The sequence below is a fragment of the Dendrobates tinctorius genome, unplaced genomic scaffold, assembly GCF_039654945.1.
Source record: "Dendrobates tinctorius isolate UK_male_01 unplaced genomic scaffold, ASM3965494v1 ptg000245l, whole genome shotgun sequence".
Lineage (NCBI taxonomy): Eukaryota > Metazoa > Chordata > Amphibia > Anura > Dendrobatidae > Dendrobates > Dendrobates tinctorius.
Window position 1 is genome coordinate 8,521,043 of NW_027361912.1, and position 27,237 is coordinate 8,548,279.

Consider the following 27,237-nt stretch of genomic DNA (forward strand, 5'->3'; position numbering starts at 1 on the left):
CGCACGACACCATGCGAGTGCCGTTGCCCTGGACAGGTGGGTAGGCCGACTCTTGGGCATGGGCACTGGCACAGGGTCCCTCATAGTGCAATCAAGTGTCTCTGACGGTGGTGGTGCACACCCGCCGTCAGACACACCGCTGTACTATGAGGGGCCCAGTGCCAGTACCGACGCCCACGAGTGGGCCCCCCTTGCTTGGGCAGGGCCCCAGCATTTGCAATCTTTACCTCTCCCTGCTCCTCCGCTGTGTAATCTGGGCCGTCAAATCCATACTGTGCCTGACACCGTCTGAGCCTGCCTCCTGAGACATATATTTTGAATATGTACGCTAACCATACATGTTATCCGGGGATACGGTACCCTTTCTAACCTTTGTGCAATCACGTGCAATCCATACTGTGCCTGACACCGTCTGAGCCTGCCTCATGAGACATATATTTTGAATGTGTACGCTATCCATACATGTTATCCAGGGATACGGTACCCTTTCTAACCTTTGTGCAATCACGTGCAATCCATACTGGGCCTGACACCGTCTGAGCCTGCCTCCTGAGACATATATTTTGAATGTGTACGCTATCCATACATGTTATCCAGGGATACGGTACCCTTTCTAACCTTTGTGCAATCACGTGCAATCCATACTGGGCCTAACACCGTCTGAGCCTGCCTCCTGAGACATATATTTTGAATGTGTACGCTATCCATACATGTTATCCAGGGATACGGTACCCTTTCTAACCTTTGTGCAATCACGTGCAATCCATACTGGGCGTGAGAACGGCTGGCGAGCTGTTAAGCAAGCTACAGCACCTGTCCAGACAAGTACAGGGATTCCCTAGCGAGGAGACTTATTTGATTGTTTTCAATGTTGGGACAGCAATTTTTGGGGAGCACTATACTCTGGAGAATGATAGATGGGGCCCACCATACACTGGAACATTCCAAAGGTGGACATCAGACACTGGAGCAGCATTTACAGGGCCCATTATACACTAGAGCATTAGAAATGGGGCCCATTATGTTTGGAGCATTATTTGGGCCCATAAGACAGTGGAGCTTCATCCATGGGGACCAACATATACTGTAGCATTATGTGGAGCTCATCATATACTGTTTCAAACATTATATGGGACCAATGATTCTGTATGGAGAAATAGATGGGCCTCGTCATGAGATGTAAAAAGTGAGGTATTTTTCATTGTACTATACCGCTATTTATCTGCCGTATCGGAGCATGATGAGTTGTGGTATGTGTTAAAGGGGCGCTCTTTCGCCCAGGGCACATGAAAACCTGCAGCCAGCCCTCCCCCCCCACAACTTTAGCCAAATAACCCCCATTTTTCAGTGCGCAACTTGTATTATGAAGTTAATTAAGGTTGACAAGCTTAAGTAAGAAGAATTGATGCTTTTGGCATTCAAATGCGCACTGTAGGTGTGTTTCCTGTCCTCCTCTCACTGCCGACTTTTCTTCCCCATTGACTTACATTGGGTTTCGTGATGACCCCGACTTTTCCCTATAATCGGACGATCTTGCTCGACCAGACTTTTGGAAAAGTCGGGTTTCACAAAACGAAACGCGACCCTAAAAAACCAAAAGTCGCTCAACTCTAGTTGTGACCAATGCCTTCCTGCTTCCAAAGCAGAGCTTGTTTAAGCTACGGTGAGTTACAAATTCTCACTAGCCCTCCCACACTGCTTCCAGGAATCCTGGGCTTCCACATTCTGAGGGCTCAGGAAAGATGTAATTTTTGGCAATTACAGGCAGATTGCCTCATTCTCGCCTTCTGCTTCAAGAAACAAACATCAATCCATTGCTGTGAGAAGCAAGGCTTTTTTTCCACACTGGGAGAAGCTAAGACTGTCATTTGCATACCAAGGATTAAGTCTCCTGAGAGACCAACAAAAATTGCCAAAGCTGACTGTAATTCAAGTAATCATGGCGGGGTACTGGGAAAAGTTTTCAATTAGCAATAATCACGCCTCGGTTAAACCTCATGGGCTACAATATTGCCACTGCGCAAAGTTGAAAGAACTGTTGTGACCAAGGCCTTCCAGCTTCCAAAGCAGAGCTTGTTTAAGCTATGGTGAGTTCCAAATCCTCACTAGCCCTCCCTCACTGCTTCCAGGCATCCTGGGCTTCCGCATTCTAAGGGCTCAGTTAAGATGTAATTTTTGGCAATTACAGGTAGATCGCCTCACTCTCTTCTTCTGCTCCTGGCAACAAACACCAACCCATTGCTTTGGGAAGCAATGCTTCTCTTCCACACTGGGAGGAGCTAAGACAGTCATTTGCATACAATGGATTAAGTCTCCTGAGAGACCAACAAAAATTGCCAAAGCTGACTGTATTTCAAGTCATCATGGCAGGGTACAGGGAAAAGTTTTCAATTACCAATAATCACGCCTCAGTTAAACCTCATTGGGCTACAATAATGCCACTGCGCAAAGATGAACCAACTGAGGTGATCAAGGGCTTCCCACCTCCAAGGCAGAACTTGTTTAAGCCATGTTGAGTTCCAAATCACCACTAGCCCTCCCACGCTGCTTCCAGGCATCCTGGGCTTCCACATGCTAAGGGCTCAGGAAAAACAATTTTTGGCAATTACAGGCAGATTGCTTCACTCTCTCCTTCTGCTCCAGGAAACAAACATCAATTCACTGCTGTGAGAAGCAAGGCTTTTCTTCCAGGCTGGCAGGAGCTAAGAATGTCATTTGCATACCATGGATTAAGTCTCCTGAGAGACCAACAAAAATTGCCAAAGCTGACTGTATTCCAAGTCATTATGGTGGGGTATTGGGAAAAGTTTTCAATTAGCAATTATCTCGCCTTGGTTAAACCTCATGGGCAATGATATTGCCACAGCGCAAAGATGAAAGAACAGAAGTGACCAAGGGCTTCCCGCTTCCAAGGCAGAACATTTTAAGCCATGGTGAGTTCCAAATCACCACTAGCCCTCCACGCTGCTTCCAGGCATCCTTGGCTTCCACATTCTAAGGGTTCAGCTAAGATGTAATTTTTGGCAATTACAGGCAAATTGCCTCACTCTCGCCTTCTGCTCCAAGAAACAAACATCAATCCATTGCTGTGAGAAGCAAGGCTTTTCTTCCACACTGCGAGGACCTAAGACTGTCATTTGCATACCATAGATTAAGTCTCCTGCGAGACCAACAAAAATTGCCAAAGCTGACTGTATTTAAAATCATCATGGCAGGATAATTGGAAAAGTTTTCAATTAACAATAATCACGCCTCGATTAAACCTCATGGGCAACGATATTGCGCCTGCGCAAAGATGAAAGAACTGTTGTGACCATTGCCTTCCTGCTTCCAAAGCACAGCTTGTTTAAGCTACGGTGAGGTACAAATTCTCACTAGCCCTCCCACACTGCTTCCAGGCATCCTGGGCTTCCACATTCTGAGGGCTCAGGAAAGATGTAATTTTTGGCAATTACAGGCAGATTGCCTCACTCTCGCCTTCTGCTCCAAGAAACAAACATCAATCCATTGCTGTGAGAAGCAAGGCTTTTCTTCCACACTGGGAGAAGCTAAGACTGTCATTTGCATACCATGGATTAAGTCTCCTGTGAGACCAACAAAAATTGCCAAAGCTGACTGTATTTCAAGTCATCATGGCAGGGTACAGGGAAAAGTTTTCAATTACCAATAATCATGCCTCAGTTAAACCTCATTGGGCTACGATAATGCCACTGCGCAAAGATGAACCAACTGAGGTGATCAAGGGCTTCCCACTTCCAAGGCAGAACTTGTTTAAGCCATGTTGAGTTCCAAATCACCACTAGCCCTCCCACGCTGCTTCCAGGCATCCTGGGCTTCCACATGCTAAGGGCTCAGGAAAAACAATTTTTGGCAATTACAGGCAGATTGCCTCACTCTCGCCTTCTGCTCCAAGAAACAAACATAAATCCATTGCTGTGAGAAGCAAGGCTTTTCTTCCACACTGCGAGAACCTAAGACTGTCATTTGCATACCATAGATTAAGTCTCCTGAGAGACCAACAAAAATTGCCAAAGCTGACTGTATTTCAAGTCGTCATGGGGCGGGGTATTGGGAAAAGTTTTCAATTAGCAATAATCACGGCTCGGTTAAACCTCATAGGCTACGATATTGCCACTGCGCAAAGTTGAAAGAACTGTTGTGACCAATGCCTTCCTGCTTCCAAAGCAGAGCTTGTTTAAGCTACGGTGAGTTACAAATTCTCACTAGCTCTCCCACACTGCTTCCAGGCATCCTGAGCTTCCACATTCTAAGGGCTCAGTTGAGATGAAATTTTTGGCAATTACAGGCAGATTGCCTTACTCTCTCCTTCTACTCCAGGCAACAAACATCAATCCATTGCTGTGAGAAGCAAGGCTTTTCTTCCATGCTGGGAGGAGCTAAGACTCTGTTATTTGCATACAATGGATTAAGTCTCCTGAGAGACCAACAAAAATTGCCAAAGCTGACTGTATTTCAAGTCATCTTGGCGGGCTATTGGGAAAAGTTTTCAATTAGCAATAATCACGCCTCGGTTAAACCTCATGGGCTACGATATTGCCACAGCGCAAAGATGAAAGAACAGAAGTGACAAAGGGCTTCCCGCTTCCAAGGCAGAACTTTTTAAGCCATGGTGAGTTCCAAATCACCACTAGCCCTCCACACTGCTTCCAGGCATCCTTGGCTTCCACATTCTAAGGGCTCAGTTAAGATGTAATTTTTGGCAATTACAAGCAGATTGCCTCACTCGCGCCTTGTGCTCCAAGAAACAAACATCAATCCATTGCTGTGAGAAGCAAGGCTTTTCTTCCACACTGGGAGAAGCTAAGACTGTCATTTGCATACCATGGATTAAGTCTCCTGAGAGACCAACAAAAATTGCCAAAGCTGACTGCATTTCAAGTCAACAAGGCGGGGTATTGGGAAAAGTTTTCAATTAGCAATAATCACGCCTCAATTAAACCTCATGGGCTAAGATATTGCCACTGCGCAAAGTTGAAAGCACTGTTGTGACCAAGGCCTTCCAGCTTCCAAAGCAGAGCTTGTTTAAGCTATGGTGAGTTCCAAATCCTCACTAGCCCTCCCACACTGCTTCCAGGCATCCTGGGCTTCGGCATTCTAAGGGCTCAGTTAAGATGTAATTTTTGGCAATTACAGGTAGATCGCCTCACTCTCTTCTTCTGCTCCAGGCAACAAACACCAACCCATTGCTTTGGGAAGCAAGGCTTCTCTTCCACACTGGGAGGAGCTAAGACAGTCATTTGCATACAATGGATTAAGTCTCCTGAGAGACCAACAAAAATTGCCAAAGCTGACTGTATTTCAAGTCATCATGATTATGATTATGATTTAATAACAGCTAAATCGAAAGGTCATTGCTCCCTGTTGATTCTCCTGGATCTCTCTGCCGCATTTGACACTGTGGATCACCAGCTCCTCCTCACTATGCTCCGCTCTATAGGCCTCAAGGACACAGCCCTCTCCTGGTTCTCCTCCTACCTCTCTGACCGCTCCTTCACTGTATTTTTTTCCGGCTCCTCTTCCTCTTCTCGTCCCCTTACTATCGGGGTCCCGCAGGGCTCAGTCCTAGGCCCCCTCCTCTTCTCTTTATACACTGCCCCTATTGGACAAACAATCAGCAGATTTGGGTTCCAGTATCATCTCTATGCTGATGACACCCAATTATACACTTCTTCCCCTGACATCACCCCTACCCTAATTCAAAATACCAAGGATTGTCTGTCTGCTGTCTCTAGCATCATGTCCTCCCTCTATCTGAAACTAAATCTCTCTAAAACTGAACTTCTTGTGTTTCTCCCCTCTACTAACCTCACTCTACCTAACATCGAAATAACCCTGGAGGGTTCAACCATAACTCCCAAGCAGCATGCCCGCTGTCTTGGGGTCATATTCGACACTGAACTTTCCTTTACTCCGTTCATCCGATCACTCAGTCGCTCTTGTCACCTGCATCTTAAAAACATCTCCAGAATCCGACCTTTTCTCACCTTTGAAACTGATAATACTCTTACTGTCGCTCTTATTCATTCTCGTCTGGACTACTGCAACTCTCTTCTGATCGGTCTCCCTCTTACCAAACTTTCTCCTCTCCAATCCATCTTGAATGCGTCAGCCAGGGTCATATTTCTGTCCAGCCGCTTCACCGATGCCTCCATCTTGTGCCAGTCATTACACTGGCTACCTATTCGCTACAGGGTCCAGTATAAACTCATCTCTCTCACCCACAAAGCTCTCCACTGTTCTGCACCGCCTTATATCTCCTCTCTCATCTCTGTCTATCGCCCTACACGTCCCCTCCGTTCTACAAATGACCTAAAATAAAATAAAATACTCATAAACACACTCAGACAGGAGGACATATTCCTGGCATAATAAATTACACCTAGATGCCTCCACTGAAGTGTTGGACCTAAATATAGATCAGTCGCTACTAGCAACTATGAAAAAGGGGGGGAGTGGAAACCACTCAGAAACGACCACAGATCCGATATAGAAAAATATATATCTTTATTGGGACATACAAACAGATCCTGAACAAAACAGTGCTAAGCGCACAGATTAAATCCACGCACCATGGAAAATACCGCAGGCCTCCCTAGAGCATACAGATAATACAGTCCAATAAGGACATAAAGCTCTCCTCACCAAATCGTATATACCATAGGGGCACTCTATTCCCTCTAACTGATTCATAGGTCAACCAGTCCTAATAATATAATATATACACATATCTATATAAAGTAAATAGATGAATATAAGCAAAACATATATGTGTATATACATAAACGCTAAATAGGGCAATAATGTAACAAGAACATATTGTCAAAAAGGCCGCTATAATGACGGCTAAAGGATACCATCAGCATATAACACCAAATGGTGATGTAACATCCTCATTATGATCATTACATAAATTGTAAAAAAGCCTTAGCTGGGAAATACAAAAAACGTTTGAGAGAAAATCTCTCACACCCTCACCCTCTATAACCATTGTGTGGTGACGATTGCTACCATGTTCAAAAATAAAGGCAGCAAAAAAAACGGTAATTATTACCAAAATGAATGATGGTGAGAGAGGAGTCTCAGGGGAGACCATGCGTGTACCCCGACGCGCGTTTCGGATGCTCGTCCTTCGTCAGGGGGCGTAACAAACAGCAGAGCCAGGACGCTAAAAAAGGGCCGTGACCGGAAATGAGGAGGCGTCAACCGGAAATGACGCATCCGTCGTTATGGAAACCAGGGACGCGACGCGGCGCCGGCGTCACCAGCACGTACCCGGCGTCAAGGTCGCCATGGCAACATACCGGAGGAGACGCCAGAAGCCGCGTCGCGGCCCCAGGCCACAACGCGCATGCGTACAGGTCAATCATCCTCCCCATTTGGCCGTACATGGATTCAATACAAAAGAATAGAACAAAACATAAAAAAATGAATGAAAAAATAGAAAAATAGAATAATCACATACCATGGGCACAATTAATAGCATAGAACATGAGAAACACCATTACATATTAATATGAAGTCTAGAACATATTATCCAATAACATCGGGGAAAGTCCTGATATACAAATTTGGACACAGACATCTCACGCATTACAGCATGAGTATACCTTAGGTACTATAGACATTAACACCGGTAATACCACAGACCATATACAGATTATCATATGATATATATATCCAAACTCATTCGTTCATAACACATTGAATAGCACATAAGACGAATTGTTCCATGGATTGTAGATATCGCACAGTGAGTAATGCATGATAAATAGTCGTGTCCACACAGATAAACAACTTAAGATCCAATGGTTCACCCGATATGACTCCACGATGTATAGTCTTGATATGATGGTATAGATGTCCCATACTGTATTGGACAAATGTCCAGACTTCAAATTCAGCTAAGAATGTTCTCCAATACATGACCCAATGCTGGAGTGAATATTAAATACGTGGCCTAAAGTAAAGATGTATTTGAAAAAATGATAAGTAAAACATCAATAAAAACACAAATTAAAAACAACCACGTACACGTGGAAGCAATTCAATGCACTTAACAGTACAGCCAGGAGGTGATCATAGAAACGATGTAAAATTCAAGGATTCATTAAGCCCATTAGGCTGGACCGTATTTAGGGTCCATATCCATCTTGCCTCAATTTGAGCCAAGCGTTGTGAAACTCTACCTCCCCTGATACCGGGATCCAATAAATCAATCCCTCTAACTCTGAGGGTCCTACCATCACACTGGTGATATAATTTAAAGTGCCTAGTTATAGTCTTAAGCACTGATATATCATTTTCACCTGCCGCAGCCTGTATACCTAAGACGTGCTCCCTGACCCTGACCTTTAACTGGCGTGTGGTCAATCCTACATAGATCAGGGAGCACGGGCAGGTGGCATAATATATCACATATTTTGATAGGCAGGTAATCCTCTTTTTGATTTTGTACACTTTAGAGCCAGATGAATCCGTGAAGGTCTCGCTTCGATCAATGTTAACACAAGCCACACATTGACCACACGAGAAACACCCATACCGTTGGGCACCACCACGCAAAAATGTCAATGGTGGATTAGTCTCATAATGACTTTTGATTAAATGCCCTCGTAGGTTTTTCGCCCTTCTATACGCTATTCTTGGTTTGTTTGATAATATCTTGGCTATTATGGGATCAGTTAACAGGATAGGCCAAGACTTCTCCAAGATCTTACTTACTCTATCCGATTGAGAATGAAAAGTAGTTATAAATCTTAATTGATCCAATTTAGATGTAATGTCCTCGTTCTTATACAATAAGGCATTACGTGTACTATGTTTTGCACGATTATACGCTTTTTTAATAGATCTATGGCTATAGCCCCTTTCTCTAAAACGCTGTATTAGATCATCAGCCTGTTGTTCATAGTCAGAATCAGTCGAACAAATACGCCTTAGACGAAGGAATTGTCCTATCGGCACTGCACTAATCATATAGTTAGGATGAGAGGAGGAGGCATGCAACAGAGAATTCGTGGAGGTTGGCTTTCTAAAAATATTTGTCTGGATCATATCTCTGCCATCCCTCCTCAAAGTAACATCCAAAAATTCAATCTTGTTCACATCGTGAACAAAGGTAAGCCTGATGTTCAATGCGTTATCATTCAACTGCTGAAAAAATTGCTCCAATAAACATTCAGAACCCTGCCAGATCAAAAACACGTCATCTATGTACCACGTCCAAGACAGGAGGCGGTCCACAGATGCGTGCAGATCCGACTGGAAGAGGTCCCTCTCCCACAGGCCCAGGAACAGATTCGCATAAGAGGGCGCATAGGCCGCTCCCATGGCTGTCCCCTGGGTCTGCAGGAAAAAGGACCCCTTAAAAGTGAAAAAATTGTGCGTTAACGCAAATTCCAGAATCTCTAAAATGAATCGTTTAAGACCCGTCGGCAAACTAGAAGTACCTAGAAAAAATTCCACTGCTCTTAAACCATCGGCATGTCGGATACTAGTATACAGTGACTCTACGTCAGCCGTCACCAGTATCGCATCTCTATCCAGAGAAAGCCCATCAACCTTCCTCAATAACTGGTTAGTATCTTTAAGAAAAGATGGCAAAACCTCCACAAATGGTTGTAATACTGAGTCAATCCACCGGCCTACATGTTCAAGATAGTTGCCCCGGCCTGAAACTATCGGCCTACCTGGTGGACATTGTATATCCTTATGGATTTTAGGGAGCAAATAAAACGTCGCTACTGTAGGCTCATTAACCACTAAGGCCGATCCCAACTCCCTCGTGATAATTTCTGCCTCAATGGCTCTAGATATGATCCCTCTGAGTTGGGTATCAAAGGCGGACAAGGGGTTAAACGTGAGTTTTTTATAACAAGTGTTATTCAATAACTGGCGAAATGCCTCCTTTTCATAGATAGAATTCGGCCATATCACTATGTTACCCCCCTTGTCCGCCGGTTTGATCACCACATCAGAGAGACCACGTAGATGTTTAAGCCTAGCACGCTCTTCCCTATTCAAATTATCATTGCGGATAAAACGTGGCATCGCCGATAGTTCTTTAGACACCACTTTAACAAATAGGTCTATTGGACCGCAATTGGACAGTGGGGGAAACCGTCTAGAACGTGGCCTAATCGAAGGAGGTATCTTACCTCCTTCAATTGTGGTATGCTCCTCAGACAACTCCTCCAAAATTCTTAGCGCAGTCTGTTCATCTTCTGTAGGAAAAAGTTTATGTGTATCATTATTAAAGAAAAAACGTTTAAATAACAAGGAACGTGCAAAGACTATGGAAAAAATATCCGGACCAGAGGATGGGGAAAATGATAAACCCTTATACAATAATGAACAATCAAGGTCCGATAGTGTATGTTGGCTTAGATTAATTACCTTGTTCGCATCATAGTCCTTCTCACGGAACCGAGTCCTGTAGCGCTTATAGGGATGATAATCATGATTCCTAACCCGTTTATTGTTACTTCCTGATCGAGTTGTCATTGAGGAAGCTGATGTGTCTGATTGACTACTCAATGAAGATATGGACTGATTAGAGACAGCCCGTACCATCTGGCGCCCATTCATGGGTGCTTTTCTCCAATGGTATACGCCATTGGACTGATAATCCTTTGTATCTCGATTAATTTTGGAAGTCTGTGAATCACTGATTTTTTTGACTGCATTATCAATCGTCTTTTCCAATTCATTCTCAAATACCTTGATACGATCTTCTGACCCATTTCCACGTAACTCGGACAAGGTAGAATCAATTTTTTTGTCCAACTCATTAATCAGCCTCGTATTCAGCCCAATTAATAACTGCATCAGACTCCCAGAGCAAATGTTGCATGCCTCCTCCCACTCATTTATAAAAGACTGATCCTCAACCACAAATGTAGGTGTTACTCTTATCCTAAGGCCTCTAGGAATCATTTTACGTGCAATATACTTCTGTAAAAATGCACGGCTCCACCAAATCCTGGTACGTCGTAAAAGTAGAGTCTGTACTGAATCACAAAGACTTTCGAATCCATGATCACCAACCGGCTGACTGCAAGCACCATCACTGCCAAAGACCTGGTCTACCTGTCCCAGCCAGGTAATTTCTCTGGCCTTGTAGTCCATCCTTGTACGAGTAACACCTGTGCAAAACACAGAAAAATATGCATAAAATAAAATACTCATAAACACACTCAGACAGGAGGACGTATTCCTGGCATAATAAATTACACCTAGATGCCTCCACTGAAGTGTTGGACCTAAATATAGATCAGTCGCTACTAGCAACTATGAAAAAGGGGGGGAGTGGAAACCACTCAGAAACGACCACAGATCCGATATAGAAAAATATATATCTTTATTGGGACATACAAACAGATCCTGAACAAAACAGTGCTAAGCGCACAGATTAAATCCACGCACCATGGAAAATACCGCAGGCCTCCCTAGAGCATACAGATAATACAGTCCAATAAGGACATAAAGCTCTCCTCACCAAATCGTATATACCATAGGGGCACTCTATTCCCTCTAACTGATTCATAGGTCAACCAGTCCTAATAATATAATATATACACATATCTATATAAAGTAAATAGATGAATATAAGCAAAACATATATGTGTATATACATAAACGCTAAATAGGGCAATAATGTAACAAGAACATATTGTCAAAAAGGCCGCTATAATGACGGCTAAAGGATACCATCAGCATATAACACCAAATGGTGATGTAACATCCTCATTATGATCATTACATAAATTGTAAAAAAGCCTTAGCAGGGAAATACAAAAAACGTTTGAGAGAAAATCTCTCACACCCTCACCCTCTATAACCATTGTGTGGTGACTAGAGTTGAGCGATACCGTCCGATACTTCAAAGTATCGTATCGGATGGTATCGGCCGATCTTTAAAAAAAGTATCGGTATCGCCGATTCCGATACCGGAAGTCCCATTCAAGTCTATGGGACTTCCGGTATCGGAATAAGAAAAACCCTTTCCTGCCCTTGTACAGCCTCTCTGGGGTCTGTACGGGCCTTTCGGGGGGCTGTGCCGGCCTGCCAGGGGGTCTGTGCAGGCTCCGGTGGTCTGTGCCGGCCTGCCGGTGGTCTGTGCAGGCTCCGGGGGGCTGTGCCGGCCTGCCGGGGGGCTGTGCCGGCCTGCCGGGGGGCTGTGCAGGCTCTGGGGGGCTGTGCCGGCCTGCCGGGGGGCTGTGCCGGCCTGCCGGTGGTCTGTGCAGGCTCCGGGGGTCTGTGCAGGCATCGTCCGATGGGACTACAAGTCCCATCGGGCGATGCCTGCTACCATGACAGTGATTGACACATTAGCCAATGATGGGGCAGTAGTAGTCCCATCATCCGGCTAATGTGTTAAATGTAAAAAAAAAAAAAAAAAAAAATTACATGCTACATACATACAACATGCATACTACATACATGCTACATTCATACTACATACTACATACATGCTACATTCATACTACATACTACATACATGCTACATTCATACTACATAAATACTACATGCAACATACATACTACATATATACTACATGCATGCTACATACATACTGCATGCTACATACATACCACATATATACTACATACATACTACATGCATGCTACATGCATGCTACATGCTACATACATAACACATATATACTACATGCATGCTACATACATACTACATGCTACATACTACATATATACTACATACATGCTACATACTACATGCGACATACATACTACATATATACTACATGCATGCTACATACATACTGCATGCTACATGCATGCTACATACATACTACATACATACTACATGCTACATACATACTACATATATACTACATACATACTACATACATACTACATGCATGCTACATGCATGCTACATACATACCACATACATAACACATATATACTACATGCATGCTACATACATACTACATGCTACATACATACCATATACATACTACATGCATGCTACATACATACTACATGCATGCTACATACATACTACATGCTACATACATACTACATATATACTACATGCATGCTACATACATACTACATGCATGCTACATACATACTACATGCTACATACATACTACATATATACTACATGCATGCTACATACTACATGCTACATACATACTACATATATACTACATGCATGCTACATACATACTACATGCATGCTACATACATACTACATGCTACATACATACCACATACATACTACATATATACTACATGCATGCTACATACATACTGCATGCTACATGCATGCTACATACATACTACATACATACTACATGCTACATACATACCACATATATACTACATACATACAATACATTCATACAATACATACATAGACATACAGTACATATAACATAGAGTAACATACTTACCAATACTTGTCACATTGTTCCCCGAAGCCATTGTCTTTTCCGGAATAAATATTAACATAACAAACCACAAAAATACTCACCCACGATCCGAAGCAGTCCACGAGTGTGTCCCACGACGATCTTGGGTAGAGAACTGCAGCATCAGCTGTTGCTGCCGTTCTCTACGGGCTGCAGGAATCCAATGACGGAAGGTAGGTATCCTTCCGCACTGTATTCCTCCGCCACTTAAAAAAAAAAAAAAGTCCCTAGTCTCACTTTATGCCATTGCTGCGTGGGAATTTCCCACACAGCAATGGCATAAAGTGAGACTAGGGACTTTTTTTTTTTTAAGTGGCGGAGGAATACAGTGCGGAAGGATACCTACCTTCCGTCATTGGATTCCTGCAGCCCGTAGAGAACGGCAGCAACAGCTGATGCTGCAGTTCTCTACCCAAGATCGTCGTGGGACACACTCGTGGACTGCTTCGGATCGTGGGTGAGTATTTTTGTGGTTTGTTATGTTAATATTTATTCCGGAAAAGACAATGGCTTCGGGGAACAATGTGACAAGTATTGGTAAGTATGTTACTCTATGTTATATGTACTGTTTGTCTATGTATGTATTGTATGAATGTATTGTATGTATGTAGTATATATGTGGTATGTATGTAGCATGCATGTAGTATATATGTAGTATGTATGTAGCATGCATGTAGTATATATGTAGCATGTATGTAGTATGTATGTGGTATGTATGTAGCATGTAGTATGTATGTAGCATGCATGTAGTATATATGTAGTATGTATGTAGCATGTAGTATGTATGTAGTATGTATGTAGTATGTATGTGGTATGTATGTAGCATGTAGTATGTATGTAGCATGCATGTAGTATATATGTAGTATGTATGTAGCATGTAGTATGTATGTAGCATGCATGTAGCATGCATGTAGTATGTATGTAGCATGCATGTAGTATGTAGCATGCATGTAGTATGTATGTAGTATGTATGTAGCATGCAGTATGTATGTAGCATGTATGTAGTATGTATGTAGTATATATGTAGTATGTATGTAGCATGTAGTATGTATGTAGCATGCATGTAGTATATATGTAGTATGTATGTAGCATGCATGTAGTATGTATGTAGTATGTATGTAGCATGCATGTAGCATGTATGTAGTATATATGTAGTATGTATGTAGCATGCATGTAGTATGTATGTAGCATGTAGTATGTATGTAGCATGCATGTAGTATGTATGTAGCATGTATGTAGTATGTATGTAGTATATATGTAGTATGTATGTAGCATGTAGTATGTATGTAGCATGCATGTAGTATGTATGTAGTATTTTTTTTTTTTTTTTTTTTAACATTTAACACATTAGCCGGATGATGGGACTACTACTGTCCCATCATTGGCTAATGTGTCAATCACTGTCATGGTAGCAGGCATCGCCCGATGGGACTTGTAGTCCCATCGGACGATGCTTGCACAGACCCCCGGAAATCAGCACAGCCCCCCGGCAGGCCGACACAGCCCCCCGGCAGGCCGGTACAGACCCCCACAGGGTGCACAGACCACCGGCAGGCCGGCACAGCCCCCCGGCAGGCCGGTACAGACCCCGGGCAGTCCACACAGCCCCCCGGCAGGCCAGCACAGCCCCCCGGCAGGCCGGCAGAGACCCCCGGAAGGCCCGAAATGACGGCGCATCATGATGCGCACACACCACGCATCATGATGACGTCAGGCCGTCAATCAACTGAACTTCCGATTCCGATGCCGAATTCCGATATTGAAAAAATATCGGAAGTCGGTATCGGAATTCCGATACAGCAAGTATCGGCCGATACCCGATACTTGCGGTATCGGAATGCTCAACACTAGTGGTGACGATTGCTACCATGTTCAAAAATAAAGGCAGCAAAAAAAAGGTAATTATTACCAAAATGAATGATGGTGAGAGAGGAGTCTCAGGGGAGACCATGCGTGTACCCCGACGCGCGTTTCGGAAGCTCGTCCTTCGTCAGGGGGAGTAACAAACAGCAGAGCCAGGACGCTAAAAAAGGGCCGTGACCGGAAATGAGGAGGCGTCAACCGGAAATGACGCATCCGTCGTTATGGAAACCAGGGACGCGACGCGGCGCCGGCGTCACCAGCACGTACCCGGCGTCAAGGTCGCCATGGCAACATACCGGAGGAGACGCCAGAAGCCGCGTCGCGGCCCCAGGCCACAACGCGCATGCGTACAGGTCAATCATCCTCCCCATTTGGCCGTACATGGATTCAATACAAAAGAATAGAACAAAACATAAAAAAATGAATGAAAAAATAGAAAAATAGAATAATCACATACCATGGGCACAATTAATAGCATAGAACATGAGAAACACCATTACATATTAATATGAAGTCTAGAACATATTATCCAATAACATCGTGGAAAGTCCTGATATACAAATTTGGACACAGACATCTCACGCATTACAGCATGAGTATACCTTAGGTACTATAGACATTAACACTGGTAATACCACAGACCATATACAGATTATCATATGATATATATATCCAAACTCATTCGTTCATAACACATTGAATAGCACATAAGACGAATTGTTCCATGGATTGTAGATATCGCACAGTGAGTAATGCATGATAAATAGTCGTGTCCACACAGATAAACAACTTAAGATCCAATGGTTCACCCGATATGACTCCACGATGTATAGTCTTGATATGATGGTATAGATGTCCCATACTGTATTGGACAAATGTCCAGACTTCAAATTCAGCTAAGAATGTTCTCCAATACATGACCCAATGCTGGAGTGAATATTAAATACGTGGCTCTCCACTGTTCTGCACCGCCTTATATCTCCTCTCTCATCTCTGTCTATCGCCCTACACGTCCCCTCCGTTCTACAAATGACCTAAGACTAACATCCCCCGTAATCCGAACCTCGCACCTCCGTCTCCAAGACTTCTCTCGTGCTGCTCCAGCTCTCTGGAATGCACTTCCCCAGACGATCAGACTGATAGCTAGCCCTGACCTATTCAAGCGCGCTTTGAAAACCCATCTCTTCAAACAAGCCTATCACATCAACTACTCAGCAAGCTAACTTTGCCCTGTTCCCTCCTTCCAAATATTATTCTGAATCTGCACCCTACTATTCATCTGTCTCCACACCCTTCATGCACATGATAACTGCACTTGATACTTGTCTATGGCACTTAAACACATGGGCTGATGACCGGATCATGCAGCTTTATATGAAAATCCCTATTATAATTGCCAGACCTGAATTAACAAGCATTTCTCACCTACTGTGTCCCCCCATTTCCTTGTAGATTGTAAGCTTGCGAGCAGGGACCTCACTCCTAATGTCATTGTTTGAATTGTCTTAACTTGTATTGAATTTATTGTCTGTACATGTCCCCGCTTAATTGTAAAGTGCTGCGGAATATGTTGGCGCTATATAAATAAAAAATTATTATTATTATTATTATTATTATCATGGCAGTTTACAGGGAAAAGTTTTCAATTACCAATAATCACGCCTCAGTTAAACCTCATTGGGCTACGATAATGCCACTGCGCAAAGATGAACCAACTGTGGTGATCAAGGGCTTCCCACTTCCAAGGCAGAACTTGTTTAAGCCATGTTGAGTTCCAAATCACCACTAGCCCTCCACGCTGCTTCCAGGCATCCTGGGCTTCCTCATGCTAAGGGCTCAGGAAAAACAATATTTGGCAATTATAGGCAGATTGCCTCACTCTCTCCTTCTGCTCCAGGAAACAAACATCAATCCACTGCTGTGAGAAGCAAGGCTTTTCTTCCACGCTGGCAGGAGCTAAGACTGTCATTTGCATACCATGGATTAAGTCTCCAGAGAGACCAACAAAAATTGCCAAAGCTGACTGTATTTCAAGTCATCATGGCGGGGTATTGGGAAACGTTTTCAATTAGCAATAATCACGCCTCGGTTAAACCTCATGGGCTACGATATTGCCACTGCGCAAAGTTGAAAGAACTGTTGTGACCAAGGCCTTCCCGCTTCCAAAGCAGAGCTTGTTTAAGCCATGGTGAGTTCCAAATCCTCACTAGCCCTCCCACACTGTTTCCAGGCATCCTGGGCTTCGGCATTCTAAGGGCTCAGTTAAGATGTAATTTTTGGCAATTACAGGTAGATCGCCTCACTCTCTTCTTCTGCTCCAGGCAACAAACACCAACCCATTGCTTTGGGAAGCAAGGCTTCTCTTCCACACTGGAAGGAGCTAAGACAGTCATTTGCATACAATGGATTAAGTCTCCTGAGAGACCAAAAAAAATTGCAAAAGTTGACTGTATTTCAAGTCATCATGGCGGGGTATTGGGAAAAGTTTTCAATTACCAATAATCACGCCTCAGTTAAACCTCATTGGGCTACGATAATGCCACTGCGCAAAGATGAACCAACTCTGGTGATCAAGGGCTTCCCACTTCCAAGGCAGAACTTGTTTAAGCCATGTTGAGTTCCAAATCACCACTAGCCCTCCCACGCTGCTTCCAGGCATCCTGGGCTTCCTCATGCTAAGGGCTCAGGAAAAACAATTTTTGGCAATTACAGGCAGATTGCCTCACTCTCTCCTTCTGCTCCAGGAAACAAACATCAATCCACTGCTGTGAGAAGCAAGGCTTTTCTTCCACGCTGGCAGGAGCTAAGACTGTCATTTGCATACCATGGATTAAGTCTCCTGAGAGACCAACAAAAATTGCCAAAGCTGACTGTATTCCAAGTCATTATGGCGGGGTATTGGGAAAAGTTTTCAATTAGCAATAATCACGCCTTGTTTAAACCTCATGGGCAACGATATTGCCACAGCGCAAAGATGAAAGAACAGAAGTGACCAAGGGCTTCCCGCTTCCAAGGCAGAACATTTTAAGCCATGGTGAGTTCCAAATCACCACTAGCCCTCCACGCTGCTTCCAGGCATCCTTGGCTTCCACATTCTAAGGGCTCAGTTAAGAAGTAATTTTTAGCAATTACAGGCAGATTGCCTCACTTTCGCCTTCTGCTCCAAGAAACAAACATCAATCCATTGCTGTGAGAAGCAAGGCTTTTCTTCCACACTGAGAGAACCTAAGACTGTCATTTGCATACCATAGATTAAGTCTCCTGAAAGACCAACAAAAATTGCCAAAGCTGACTGTATTTCAAGTCATCATGGTGGGGTATTGGGAAAAGTTTTCAATTAGCAATAATCACGCCTTGGTTAAATCTCATGGGCAACGATATTGCCACAGCGCAAAGATAAAAGAACAGAAGTGAAAAAGGGCTTCCCGCTTCCAAGGCAGAACATTTTAAGCCATGGTGAGTTCCAAATCACCACTAGCCCTCCACGCTGCTTCCAGGCATCCACATTCTAAGGGTTCAGTTAAGATGTAATTTTTGGCAATTACAGGCAGATTGCTTCACTTTCGCCTTCTGCTCCAAGAAACAAACATCAATCCATTGCTGTGAGAAGCAAGGCTTTCATTTCACACTGGGAGAAGCTAAAACTTTCATTTCCATACCATGGATTAAATCTCCTGAGAGACCAACAAAAATTGCCAAAGGTGACTGTATTTCAAGTCAACATGGCAGGGTATTGGAAAAAGTATTCAATTAGCAATAATCACGACTCGGTTAAACCTCATGGACTACGATATTGCCACTGCGCAAAGTTGAAAGAACTGTTGTGACCAAGGCCTTCCCGCTTCCAAAGCAGAGCTTGTTTAAGCTATGGTGAGTTCCAAATCCTCACTAGCCCTCCCACACTGCTTCCAGGCATCCTGGGCTTCCACATTCTGAGGGCTCAGGAAAGATGTAATTTTTGGCAATTACAGGCAGATTGCTTCACTCTCGCCTTATGCTCCAAGAAACAAACATCAATCCATTGCTGTGAGAAGCAAGGCTTTTATTCCACACTGGGAGGACCTAAGACTGTCATTTGCATACCATAGATTAAGTCTCCTGAGAGACCAACAAAAATTGCCAAAGCTGACTGTATTTCAAGTCATCATGGCGGGGTATTGGGAAAAGTTTTCAATTAGCAATAATCACGCCTCGGTTAAACCTCATGGGCTACGATATTGCCACAGTGCAAAGATGAAAGAACAAAAGTGACCAAGGGCTTCCCGCTTCCAAGGCAGAACTTTTTAAGCCATGGTGAGTTCCAAATCACCACTAGCCCTCCACGCTGCTTCCAGGCATCCTGGGCTTCCACATTCTAAGGGCTCAGTTAAGATGTAATTTTTGGCAATTACAGGCAGATTGCCTCACTCTCGCCTTCTGCTCCAAGAAACAAACTTCAATCCATTGCTGTGAGAAGCAAGGCTTTTCTTCCACACAGGGAGGACCTAAGACTGTCATTTGCATACCATAGATTAAGTCTCCTGTGAGACCAACAAAAATTGCCAAAGCTGACTGCATTTCAAGTCATCATGGCGGGGTATTAGGAAAAGTTTTCAATTAGCAATAATCACACCTCAGTTAAACCTCATGGGCTACGATATTGCCACTGCGCAAAGTTGAAAGAACTGTTGTGACCAAGGCCTTCCCGCTTCCAAAGCAGAGCTTGTTTAAGCTATGGTGACTTCCAAATCCTCACTAGCCCTCCCACACTGCTTCCAGGCATCCTGGGCTTCGGCATTCTAAGTGCTCAGTTAAGATGTAATTTTTGGCAATTACAGGTAGATCGCTTCACTCTCTTCTTCAGCTCCAGACAACAAACACCAACCCATTGCTTTGGGAAGCAAGGCTTCTCTTCCACACTGGGAGGAGCTAAGACAGTCATTTGCATACAATGGAATAAGTCTCCTGAGAGACCAACAAAAATTGCCAAAGCTTACTGTATTTCAAGTCATCATGGCAGGGTACAGGAAAAAGTTTACAATTACCAATAATCACGCCTCAGTTAAACCTCATGGGCTACGATATTGCCACAGCGCAAAGATGAAGGAACAGAAGTGACCAAGGGCTTCCCGCTTCCAAAGCAGAGCTTGTTTAAGCTATGGTGAGTTCCAAATCCTCACTAGCCCTCCCACACTGCTTCCAGGCATCCTGGGCTTCGGCATTCTAAGGGCTCAGTTAAGATGTATTTTTTGGCAATTACAGGCAGATTGCCTCACTCTCGCCTTCTGCTCCAGGAAACAAACATCAATCCATTGCTGTGAGAAGCAAGGCTTTTCTTCCATGCTGGGAGGAGCTAATACTGTCATTTGCATACCATGGATTAAGTCTCCTGAGAGACCAACAAAAATTGCCAAAGCTGACTGTATTCCAAGTCATTATGGCGGGGTATTGGGAAAAGTTTTCAATTAGCAATAATCACGCCTTGGTTAAACCTCATGGGCAACGATATTGCCACAGCGCAAAGATGAAGGAACAGAAGTGACCAAGGGCTTCCAGCTTCCAGGGCAGAACATTTTAAGCCATGGTGAGTTACAAATCACCACTAGCACTCCACGCTGCTTCCAAGCATCCTTGGCTTACACATTCTATGGGTTCAGTTAAGATGTAATTTTTGGCAATTACAGGCAGATTTCAATTAGCAATAATCACGCTTCGGTTAAACCTCATAGGCTACGATATTGCCACTGCGCAAAGTTGAAAGAACTGTTGTGACCAATGCCTTCCTGCTTCCAAAGCAGAGCTTGTTTAAGCTATGGTGAGTTACAAATTCTCACTAGCCCTCCCACACTGCTTCCAGGCATTCTGAGCTTCCACATTCTAAGGGCTCAGTTAAGATGAAATTTTTGGCAATTACAGGCAGATTGCCTCACTCTCTCCTTCTGCTCCAGGCAACAAACATCAATCCATTGCTGTGAGAAGCAAGGCTATTCTTCCACGCTGGGAGGAGCTAAGACTCTGTTATTTGCATACCATAGATTAAGTCTCCTGAGAGACCAACAAAAATTGCCAAAGCTGACTGTATTTCAAGTCATCATGGCGGGGTATTGGGAAAAGTTTTCAATTAGCAATAATCACGACTCGGTTAAACCTCATGGGCTACGATATTGCCACTGCGTAAAGTTGAAAGAACTGTTGTGACCAATGCCTTCCTGCTTCCAAAGCAGAGCTTGTTTAAGCTGCGGTGAGTTACAAATTCTCACTAGCCCTCCCACACTGCTTCCAGGCATCCTGGGCTTCCACATTCTGAGGGCTCAGGAAAGATGTAATTTTTGGCAATTACAGGCAGATTGCCTCACTCTCGCCTTCTGCTCCAAGAAACAAACATCAATCCATTGCTGTGAGAAGCAAGGCTTTTCTTCCACACTGGGAGAAGCTAAGACTGTCATTTGCATTCCATGAATTAAGTCTCCTGAGAGACCAACAAAAATTGCCAAAGCTGACTGTATTCCAAGTCATTATGGCGGGGTATTGGGAAAAGTTTTCAATTAGCAATAATCACGCCTTGGATAAACCTCATGGGCAACAATATTGCCACAGCGCAAAGATGAAAGAACAGAAGTGACCAAGGGCTTCCCGCTTCCAGGGCAGAACATTTTAAGCCATGGTGAGTTACAAATCACCACTAGCCCTCCACGCTGCTTCCAGGCATCCTTGGCTTACACATTCTAAGGGTTCAGTTAAGATGTAATTTTTGGCAATTACAGGCAGATTGCCTCACTCTCGCCTTCTGCTCCAAGAAACAAACATCAATCCATTGCTGTGAGAAGCAAGGATTTTCTTCCACACTGGGAGGACCTAAGACTGTCATTTACATACCATAGATTAAGTCTCTTGAGAGACCAACAAAAATTGCCAAAGCTGACTGTATTTCAAGTCATCATGGCCGGGTATTAGGAAAAGTTTTCAATTAGCAATAATCACACCTTAGTTAAACCTCATGGGCTTCGATATTGCCACTGCGCAAAGTTGAAAGAACTGTTGTGACCAATGCCTTCCCGCTTCCAAAGCAGAGCTTGTTTAAGCTATGGTGAGTTACAAATTCTCACTAGCCCTCCCACACTGCTTCCAGGCATCCTGAGCTTCCACATTTTACGGGCTCAGTTAAGATGAAATTTTTGGCAATTACAGGCAGATTGCCTCACTCTCGCCTTCTGCTCCAAGAAACAAACATCAATCCATTGCTGTGAGAAGCAAGGCTTTCATTCCACACTGGGAGAAGCTTAGACTGTCATTTGCATAGAATGGATTAAGTCTCCTTAGAAACCAACAAAAATTGCTAAAGCTGACTGTATTTCAAGTCATCATGGCAGGGTACAGGGAAAAGTTTTCAATTACCAATAATCACGCCTCAGTTAAACCTCATTGGGCTACGATAATGCCACAGCGCAAAGATGAAGGAACAGAAGTGACCAAGGGCTTCCCGCTTCCAAGGCAGAACTTGTTTAAGCCATGGTGAGTTCCAAATTACCACTAGCCCTCCACGCTGCTTCCAGGCATCCTGGGTTTCGGCATTCTAAGGGCTCAGTTAAGATGTAATTTTCGGCAATTACAGGTAGATCGCCTCACTCTCTTCTTCTGCTCCAGGCAACAAACACCAACCCATTGCTTTGGGAAGCAAGGCTTCTCTTCCACACTGGGAGGAGCTAAGACAGTCATTTGCATACAATGGATTAAGTCTCCTGAGAGACCAAAAAAAATTGCAAAAGCTGACTGTATTTCAAGTCATCATGGCAGGGTACAGGGAAAAGTTTTCAATTACCAATAATCACGCCTCAGTTAAACCTCATTGGGCTACGATAATGCCACTGCGCAAAGATGAACCAACTGTGGTGATCAAGGGCTTTCCACTTCCAAGGCAGAACTTGTTTAAGCCAGGTTGAGTTCCAAATCACCACTAGCCCTCCCACGCTGCTTCCAGGCATCCTGGGCTTCCTCATGCTAAGGGCTCAGGAAAAACAATTTCTGGCAATTACAGGCAGATTGCCTCACTCTCTCCTTCTGCTCCAGGAAACAAACATCAATCCACTGCTGTGAGAAGCAAGGCTATTCTTCCATGCTGGCAGGAGCTAAGACTATCATTTGCATACCATGGATTAAGTCTCCTGAGAGACCAACAAAAATTGCCAAAGCTGACTGTATTCCAAGTCATTATGGCAGGTTATTGGGAAAAGTTTTCAATTAGCAATAATCACGCCTCGGTTAAACCTCATGGGCTACGATATTGCCACTGCGCAAAGTTGAAAGAACTGTTGTGACCAATGCCTTACTGCTTTCAAAGCAGAGCTTGTTTAAGCAACGGTGAGTTACAAATTCTCACTAGCCCTCCCACACTGCTTCCAGGCATCCTGGGCTTCCACATTCTGAGGGCTCAGGAAAGATGTAATTTTTGGCAATTACAGGCAGATTGCCTCACTCTCGCCTTCTGCTCCAAGAAACAAACATCAATCCATTGCTGTGAGAAGCAAGGCTTTTCTTCCACACTGGGAGAAGCTAAGATTGTCATTTGCATTCCATGAATTAAGACTCCTGAGAGACCAACAAAAATTGCCAAAGCTGACTGTATTCCAAGTCATTATGGCGGGGTATTGGGAAAAGTTTTCAATTAGCAATAATCACGCCTTGGATAAACCTCATGGGCAACAATATTGCCACAGCGCAAAGATGAAAGAACAGAAGTGACCAAGGGCTTCCCGCTTCCAGGGCAGAACATTTTAAGCCATGGTGAGTTACAAATCACCACTAGCCCTCCACGCTGCTTCCAGGCATCCTGGGATTCCACATTCTAAGGGTTCAGTTAAGATGTAATTTTTGGCAATTACAGGCAGATTGCCTCACTCTCGCCTTCTGCTCCAAGAAACAAACATCAATCCATTGCTGTGAGAAGCAAGGCTTTTCTTCCACACTGGGAGGACCTAAGACTATCATTTACATACCATAGATTAAGTCTTCTGAGAGACCAACAAAAATTGCCAAAGCTGACTGTATTTCAAGTCATCATGGCGGGGTATTGGGAAAAGTTTTCAATTAGCAATAATCACACCTCGGTTAAACCTCATAGGCTACGATATTGCCACTGCGCAAAGTTGAAAGAACTGTTGTGACCAATGCCTTCCTGCTTCCAAAGCAGAGCTTGTTTAAGCTATGGTGAGTTACAAATTCTCACTAGCCCTCCCACACTGCTTCCAGGCATTCTGAGCTTCCACATTCTAAGGGCTCAGTTAAGATGAAATTTTTGGCAATTACCTCACTCTTTCCTTCTGCTCCAGGCAACAAACATCAATCCATTGCTGTGAGAAGCAAGGCTTCTCTTCCACACTGGGAGGAGCTAAGACAGTCATTTGCATACAATGGATTAAGTCTCCTGAGAGACCAAAAAAAATTGCAAAAGCTGACTGTATTTCAAGTCATCATGGCGGGGTATTGGGAAAAGTTTTCAATTACCAATAATCACGCCTCAGTTAAACCTCATTGGGCTACGATAATGCACTGTGCAAAGATGAACCAACTGTGGTGATCAAGGGCTTCCCACTTCCAAGGCAGAACTTGTTTAAGCCATGTTGAGTTCCAAATCACCACTAGCCCTCCCACGCTGCTTCCAGGCATCCTGGGCTTCCTCATGCTAAGGGCTCACGAAAAACAATTTTTGGCAATTACAGGCAGATTGCCTCACTCTCTCCTTCTGCTCCAGGAAACAAACATCAATCCACTGCTGTGAGAAGCAAGGCTTTTCTTCCACGCTGGCAGGAGCTAAGACTCGGTTATTTGCATACCATGGATTAAGTCTCCTGAGAGACCAGCAAAAATTGCCAAAGCTGACTATATTCCAAGTCATTATGGCAGGGTATTGGGAAAAGTTTTCAATTAGCAATAATCTCGCCTTGGTTAAACCTCATGGGCAACGATATTGCCACAGCGCAAAGATGAAAGAACAGAAGTGACCAAGGGCTTCCCGCTTCCAAGGCAGAACATTTTAAGCCATGGTGAGTTCCAAATCACCACTAGCCCTCCACGCTGCTTCCAGGCATCCTTGGCTTCCACATTCTAAGGGCTCAGTTAAGAAGTAATTTTTGGCAATTACAGGCAGATTGCCTCACTTTCGCCTTCTGCTCCAAGAAACAAACATCAATCCATTGCTGTGAGAAGCAAGGCTTTTCTTCCACACTGAGAGAACCTAAGACTGTCATTTGCATACCATAGATTAAGTCTCCTGAAAGACCAACAAAAATTGCCAAAGCTGACTGTATTTCAAGTCATCATGGTGAGGTATTGGGAAAAGTTTTCAATTAGCAATAATCACGCCTTGGTTAAATCTCATGGGCAACGATATTGCCACAGCGCAAAGATGAAAGAACAGAAGTGACCAAGGGCTTCCCGCTTCCAAGGCAGAACATTTTAAGCCATAGTGAGTTCCAAATCACCACTAGCCCTCCACGCTGCTTCCAGGCATCCTTGGCTTCCACATTCTAAGGATTCAGTTAAAATGTAATTTTTGGCAATTACAGGCAGATTGCCTCACTCTCGCCTTCTGCTCCAAGAAACAAACATCAATTCCTTGCTGTGAAAAGCAAGGATTTTCTTCCACACTGCGAGGAGCTAAGACTGTCATTTGCATACCATAGACTAAGTCTCCTGAGAAACCAACAAAAATTGCCAAAGCTGACTGTATTTCAAGTCATCATGGCGGGATATTGGGAAAAGTTTTCAATTAGCAATAATCACACCTCGATTAAATCTCATAGGCTACGATATTGCCACTGCGCAAAGTTGAAAGAACTGTTGTGACCAATGCCTTCCTGCTTCCGAAGCAGAGCTTGTTTAAGCTACGGTGAGTTACAAATTCTCACTAGCCCTCCCACACTGCTACAAGGCATCCTGGGCTTCTACATTCTGAGGGCTCAGTTAAGATGAAATTTTTGGCAATTACAGACAGATTGCCTTACTCTCTCCTTCTGCTCCAGGAAACAAACATCAATCCATTGCTGTGAGAAGCAAGGCTTTTCTTCCATGCTGGGAGGAGCTAAGACTCTGTTATTTGCATACAATGGATTAAGTCTCCTGAGAGACCAACAAAAATTGCCAAAGCTGACTGTATTTCAAGTCATCATGGCTGGGTATTGGGAAAAATTTTCAATCAGCAATAATCACGCCTCGGTTAAACCTCATGGGCTACGATATTGCCACAGCGCAAAAATTAAGGAACAGAAGTGACCAAGGGCTTCCGGCTTCCAAGGCAGAACTTGTTTAAGCCATGGTGAGTTCCAAATCACCACTAGCCCTCCACGCTGCTTCCAGGCATCCTGGGCTTCCACATTCTGGGGGAAAAGGAAAGATGAAATTTTTAGCAATTACTGGCAGATAGCCTCACTCTCGCCTTCTGCTCCAAGAAAAAAACATCAATCCATTGCTGTGAGAAGCAAGGCTTTTCTTCCACACTGGGAGGAGCTAATACTGTCATTTGCATACCATGGATTAAGTCTCCTGAGAGACCAACAAAAATTGCCAAAGCTGACTGTATTTCAAGTCATCATGGCGGGCTATTGGGAAAAGTTTTCAATTAGCAATAATCACGCCTCGGTTAAACCTCATGGGCTACGATATTGCCACAGCGCAAAGATGAAAGAACAGAAGTGACCAAGGGCTAACCGCTTCCAAGGCAGAACTTTTTAAGCCATGGTGAGTTCCAAATCACCAATAGCCCTCCACGCTGATTCCAGGCATCCACATTCTAAGGGCTCAGTTAAGATATAATTTTTGGCAATTACAGGCAGATTGCCTCACTCTCGCCTTCTGCTCCAAGAAACAAACATCAATCCATTGCTGTGAGAAGCAAGGCTTTTCTTCCACACTGGGAGGACCTAAAACTGTGATTTGCATA

General features: G+C 43.9%; 32 non-coding genes and 1 pseudogene across 32 annotated transcripts; all 33 read right to left on the reverse strand.

The window, feature by feature from the left end:
• Positions 1-1,887: 1,887 nt before the first annotated feature.
• On the reverse strand, positions 1,888-2,028 carry LOC141061706 (U4 spliceosomal RNA). The gene has a single exon (XR_012223542.1). It is a non-coding gene; the product is annotated as a U4 spliceosomal RNA (small nuclear RNA).
• Positions 2,029-2,311: 283 nt separating this feature from the next.
• On the reverse strand, positions 2,312-2,453 carry LOC141062552 (U4 spliceosomal RNA). The gene has a single exon (XR_012224308.1). It is a non-coding gene; the product is annotated as a U4 spliceosomal RNA (small nuclear RNA).
• A 281-nt stretch (positions 2,454-2,734) lies between these two features.
• Positions 2,735-2,875, reverse strand: LOC141062331 (U4 spliceosomal RNA). Its single transcript, XR_012224108.1, has one exon. It is a non-coding gene; the product is annotated as a U4 spliceosomal RNA (small nuclear RNA).
• Positions 2,876-3,156: 281 nt separating this feature from the next.
• LOC141062511 (U4 spliceosomal RNA) lies at positions 3,157-3,297 on the reverse strand. The gene has a single exon (XR_012224271.1). It is a non-coding gene; the product is annotated as a U4 spliceosomal RNA (small nuclear RNA).
• Positions 3,298-3,580: 283 nt separating this feature from the next.
• Positions 3,581-3,722, reverse strand: LOC141062469 (U4 spliceosomal RNA). The gene has a single exon (XR_012224233.1). It is a non-coding gene; the product is annotated as a U4 spliceosomal RNA (small nuclear RNA).
• A 281-nt stretch (positions 3,723-4,003) lies between these two features.
• On the reverse strand, positions 4,004-4,146 carry LOC141062160 (U4 spliceosomal RNA). The gene has a single exon (XR_012223954.1). It is a non-coding gene; the product is annotated as a U4 spliceosomal RNA (small nuclear RNA).
• Positions 4,147-4,431: 285 nt separating this feature from the next.
• Positions 4,432-4,572, reverse strand: LOC141062799 (U4 spliceosomal RNA). Its single transcript, XR_012224511.1, has one exon. It is a non-coding gene; the product is annotated as a U4 spliceosomal RNA (small nuclear RNA).
• Positions 4,573-4,853: 281 nt separating this feature from the next.
• LOC141061716 (U4 spliceosomal RNA) lies at positions 4,854-4,994 on the reverse strand. Its single transcript, XR_012223551.1, has one exon. It is a non-coding gene; the product is annotated as a U4 spliceosomal RNA (small nuclear RNA).
• Positions 4,995-16,888: 11,894 nt separating this feature from the next.
• On the reverse strand, positions 16,889-17,031 carry LOC141062750 (U4 spliceosomal RNA). Its single transcript, XR_012224486.1, has one exon. It is a non-coding gene; the product is annotated as a U4 spliceosomal RNA (small nuclear RNA).
• A 280-nt stretch (positions 17,032-17,311) lies between these two features.
• Positions 17,312-17,452, reverse strand: LOC141061007 (U4 spliceosomal RNA). The gene has a single exon (XR_012222909.1). It is a non-coding gene; the product is annotated as a U4 spliceosomal RNA (small nuclear RNA).
• A 283-nt stretch (positions 17,453-17,735) lies between these two features.
• LOC141062555 (U4 spliceosomal RNA) lies at positions 17,736-17,877 on the reverse strand. The gene has a single exon (XR_012224311.1). It is a non-coding gene; the product is annotated as a U4 spliceosomal RNA (small nuclear RNA).
• A 281-nt stretch (positions 17,878-18,158) lies between these two features.
• Positions 18,159-18,299, reverse strand: LOC141062222 (U4 spliceosomal RNA). The gene has a single exon (XR_012224010.1). It is a non-coding gene; the product is annotated as a U4 spliceosomal RNA (small nuclear RNA).
• Positions 18,300-18,580: 281 nt separating this feature from the next.
• Positions 18,581-18,721, reverse strand: LOC141062256 (U4 spliceosomal RNA). The gene has a single exon (XR_012224041.1). It is a non-coding gene; the product is annotated as a U4 spliceosomal RNA (small nuclear RNA).
• A 272-nt stretch (positions 18,722-18,993) lies between these two features.
• LOC141062069 (U4 spliceosomal RNA) lies at positions 18,994-19,134 on the reverse strand. The gene has a single exon (XR_012223871.1). It is a non-coding gene; the product is annotated as a U4 spliceosomal RNA (small nuclear RNA).
• Positions 19,135-19,417: 283 nt separating this feature from the next.
• Positions 19,418-19,558, reverse strand: LOC141063112 (U4 spliceosomal RNA). The gene has a single exon (XR_012224794.1). It is a non-coding gene; the product is annotated as a U4 spliceosomal RNA (small nuclear RNA).
• A 281-nt stretch (positions 19,559-19,839) lies between these two features.
• Positions 19,840-19,980, reverse strand: LOC141061389 (U4 spliceosomal RNA). The gene has a single exon (XR_012223255.1). It is a non-coding gene; the product is annotated as a U4 spliceosomal RNA (small nuclear RNA).
• A 283-nt stretch (positions 19,981-20,263) lies between these two features.
• On the reverse strand, positions 20,264-20,404 carry LOC141062586 (U4 spliceosomal RNA). Its single transcript, XR_012224339.1, has one exon. It is a non-coding gene; the product is annotated as a U4 spliceosomal RNA (small nuclear RNA).
• Positions 20,405-20,687: 283 nt separating this feature from the next.
• On the reverse strand, positions 20,688-20,828 carry LOC141061439 (U4 spliceosomal RNA). The gene has a single exon (XR_012223300.1). It is a non-coding gene; the product is annotated as a U4 spliceosomal RNA (small nuclear RNA).
• A 113-nt stretch (positions 20,829-20,941) lies between these two features.
• LOC141062772 (U4 spliceosomal RNA) lies at positions 20,942-21,058 on the reverse strand (annotated as a pseudogene).
• A 285-nt stretch (positions 21,059-21,343) lies between these two features.
• LOC141061422 (U4 spliceosomal RNA) lies at positions 21,344-21,484 on the reverse strand. Its single transcript, XR_012223285.1, has one exon. It is a non-coding gene; the product is annotated as a U4 spliceosomal RNA (small nuclear RNA).
• A 283-nt stretch (positions 21,485-21,767) lies between these two features.
• On the reverse strand, positions 21,768-21,908 carry LOC141061855 (U4 spliceosomal RNA). The gene has a single exon (XR_012223677.1). It is a non-coding gene; the product is annotated as a U4 spliceosomal RNA (small nuclear RNA).
• A 281-nt stretch (positions 21,909-22,189) lies between these two features.
• On the reverse strand, positions 22,190-22,330 carry LOC141062365 (U4 spliceosomal RNA). Its single transcript, XR_012224139.1, has one exon. It is a non-coding gene; the product is annotated as a U4 spliceosomal RNA (small nuclear RNA).
• Positions 22,331-22,613: 283 nt separating this feature from the next.
• On the reverse strand, positions 22,614-22,755 carry LOC141062657 (U4 spliceosomal RNA). The gene has a single exon (XR_012224403.1). It is a non-coding gene; the product is annotated as a U4 spliceosomal RNA (small nuclear RNA).
• Positions 22,756-23,037: 282 nt separating this feature from the next.
• Positions 23,038-23,179, reverse strand: LOC141062670 (U4 spliceosomal RNA). Its single transcript, XR_012224415.1, has one exon. It is a non-coding gene; the product is annotated as a U4 spliceosomal RNA (small nuclear RNA).
• A 281-nt stretch (positions 23,180-23,460) lies between these two features.
• On the reverse strand, positions 23,461-23,601 carry LOC141061279 (U4 spliceosomal RNA). The gene has a single exon (XR_012223155.1). It is a non-coding gene; the product is annotated as a U4 spliceosomal RNA (small nuclear RNA).
• A 283-nt stretch (positions 23,602-23,884) lies between these two features.
• On the reverse strand, positions 23,885-24,025 carry LOC141062157 (U4 spliceosomal RNA). The gene has a single exon (XR_012223951.1). It is a non-coding gene; the product is annotated as a U4 spliceosomal RNA (small nuclear RNA).
• A 281-nt stretch (positions 24,026-24,306) lies between these two features.
• LOC141061208 (U4 spliceosomal RNA) lies at positions 24,307-24,447 on the reverse strand. The gene has a single exon (XR_012223091.1). It is a non-coding gene; the product is annotated as a U4 spliceosomal RNA (small nuclear RNA).
• A 272-nt stretch (positions 24,448-24,719) lies between these two features.
• On the reverse strand, positions 24,720-24,860 carry LOC141062734 (U4 spliceosomal RNA). The gene has a single exon (XR_012224473.1). It is a non-coding gene; the product is annotated as a U4 spliceosomal RNA (small nuclear RNA).
• Positions 24,861-25,143: 283 nt separating this feature from the next.
• LOC141062036 (U4 spliceosomal RNA) lies at positions 25,144-25,284 on the reverse strand. The gene has a single exon (XR_012223841.1). It is a non-coding gene; the product is annotated as a U4 spliceosomal RNA (small nuclear RNA).
• A 281-nt stretch (positions 25,285-25,565) lies between these two features.
• LOC141062325 (U4 spliceosomal RNA) lies at positions 25,566-25,706 on the reverse strand. Its single transcript, XR_012224103.1, has one exon. It is a non-coding gene; the product is annotated as a U4 spliceosomal RNA (small nuclear RNA).
• Positions 25,707-25,987: 281 nt separating this feature from the next.
• LOC141061454 (U4 spliceosomal RNA) lies at positions 25,988-26,128 on the reverse strand. The gene has a single exon (XR_012223314.1). It is a non-coding gene; the product is annotated as a U4 spliceosomal RNA (small nuclear RNA).
• A 285-nt stretch (positions 26,129-26,413) lies between these two features.
• On the reverse strand, positions 26,414-26,554 carry LOC141061492 (U4 spliceosomal RNA). Its single transcript, XR_012223348.1, has one exon. It is a non-coding gene; the product is annotated as a U4 spliceosomal RNA (small nuclear RNA).
• Positions 26,555-26,836: 282 nt separating this feature from the next.
• LOC141061440 (U4 spliceosomal RNA) lies at positions 26,837-26,977 on the reverse strand. The gene has a single exon (XR_012223301.1). It is a non-coding gene; the product is annotated as a U4 spliceosomal RNA (small nuclear RNA).
• Positions 26,978-27,237: the final 260 nt, after the last annotated feature.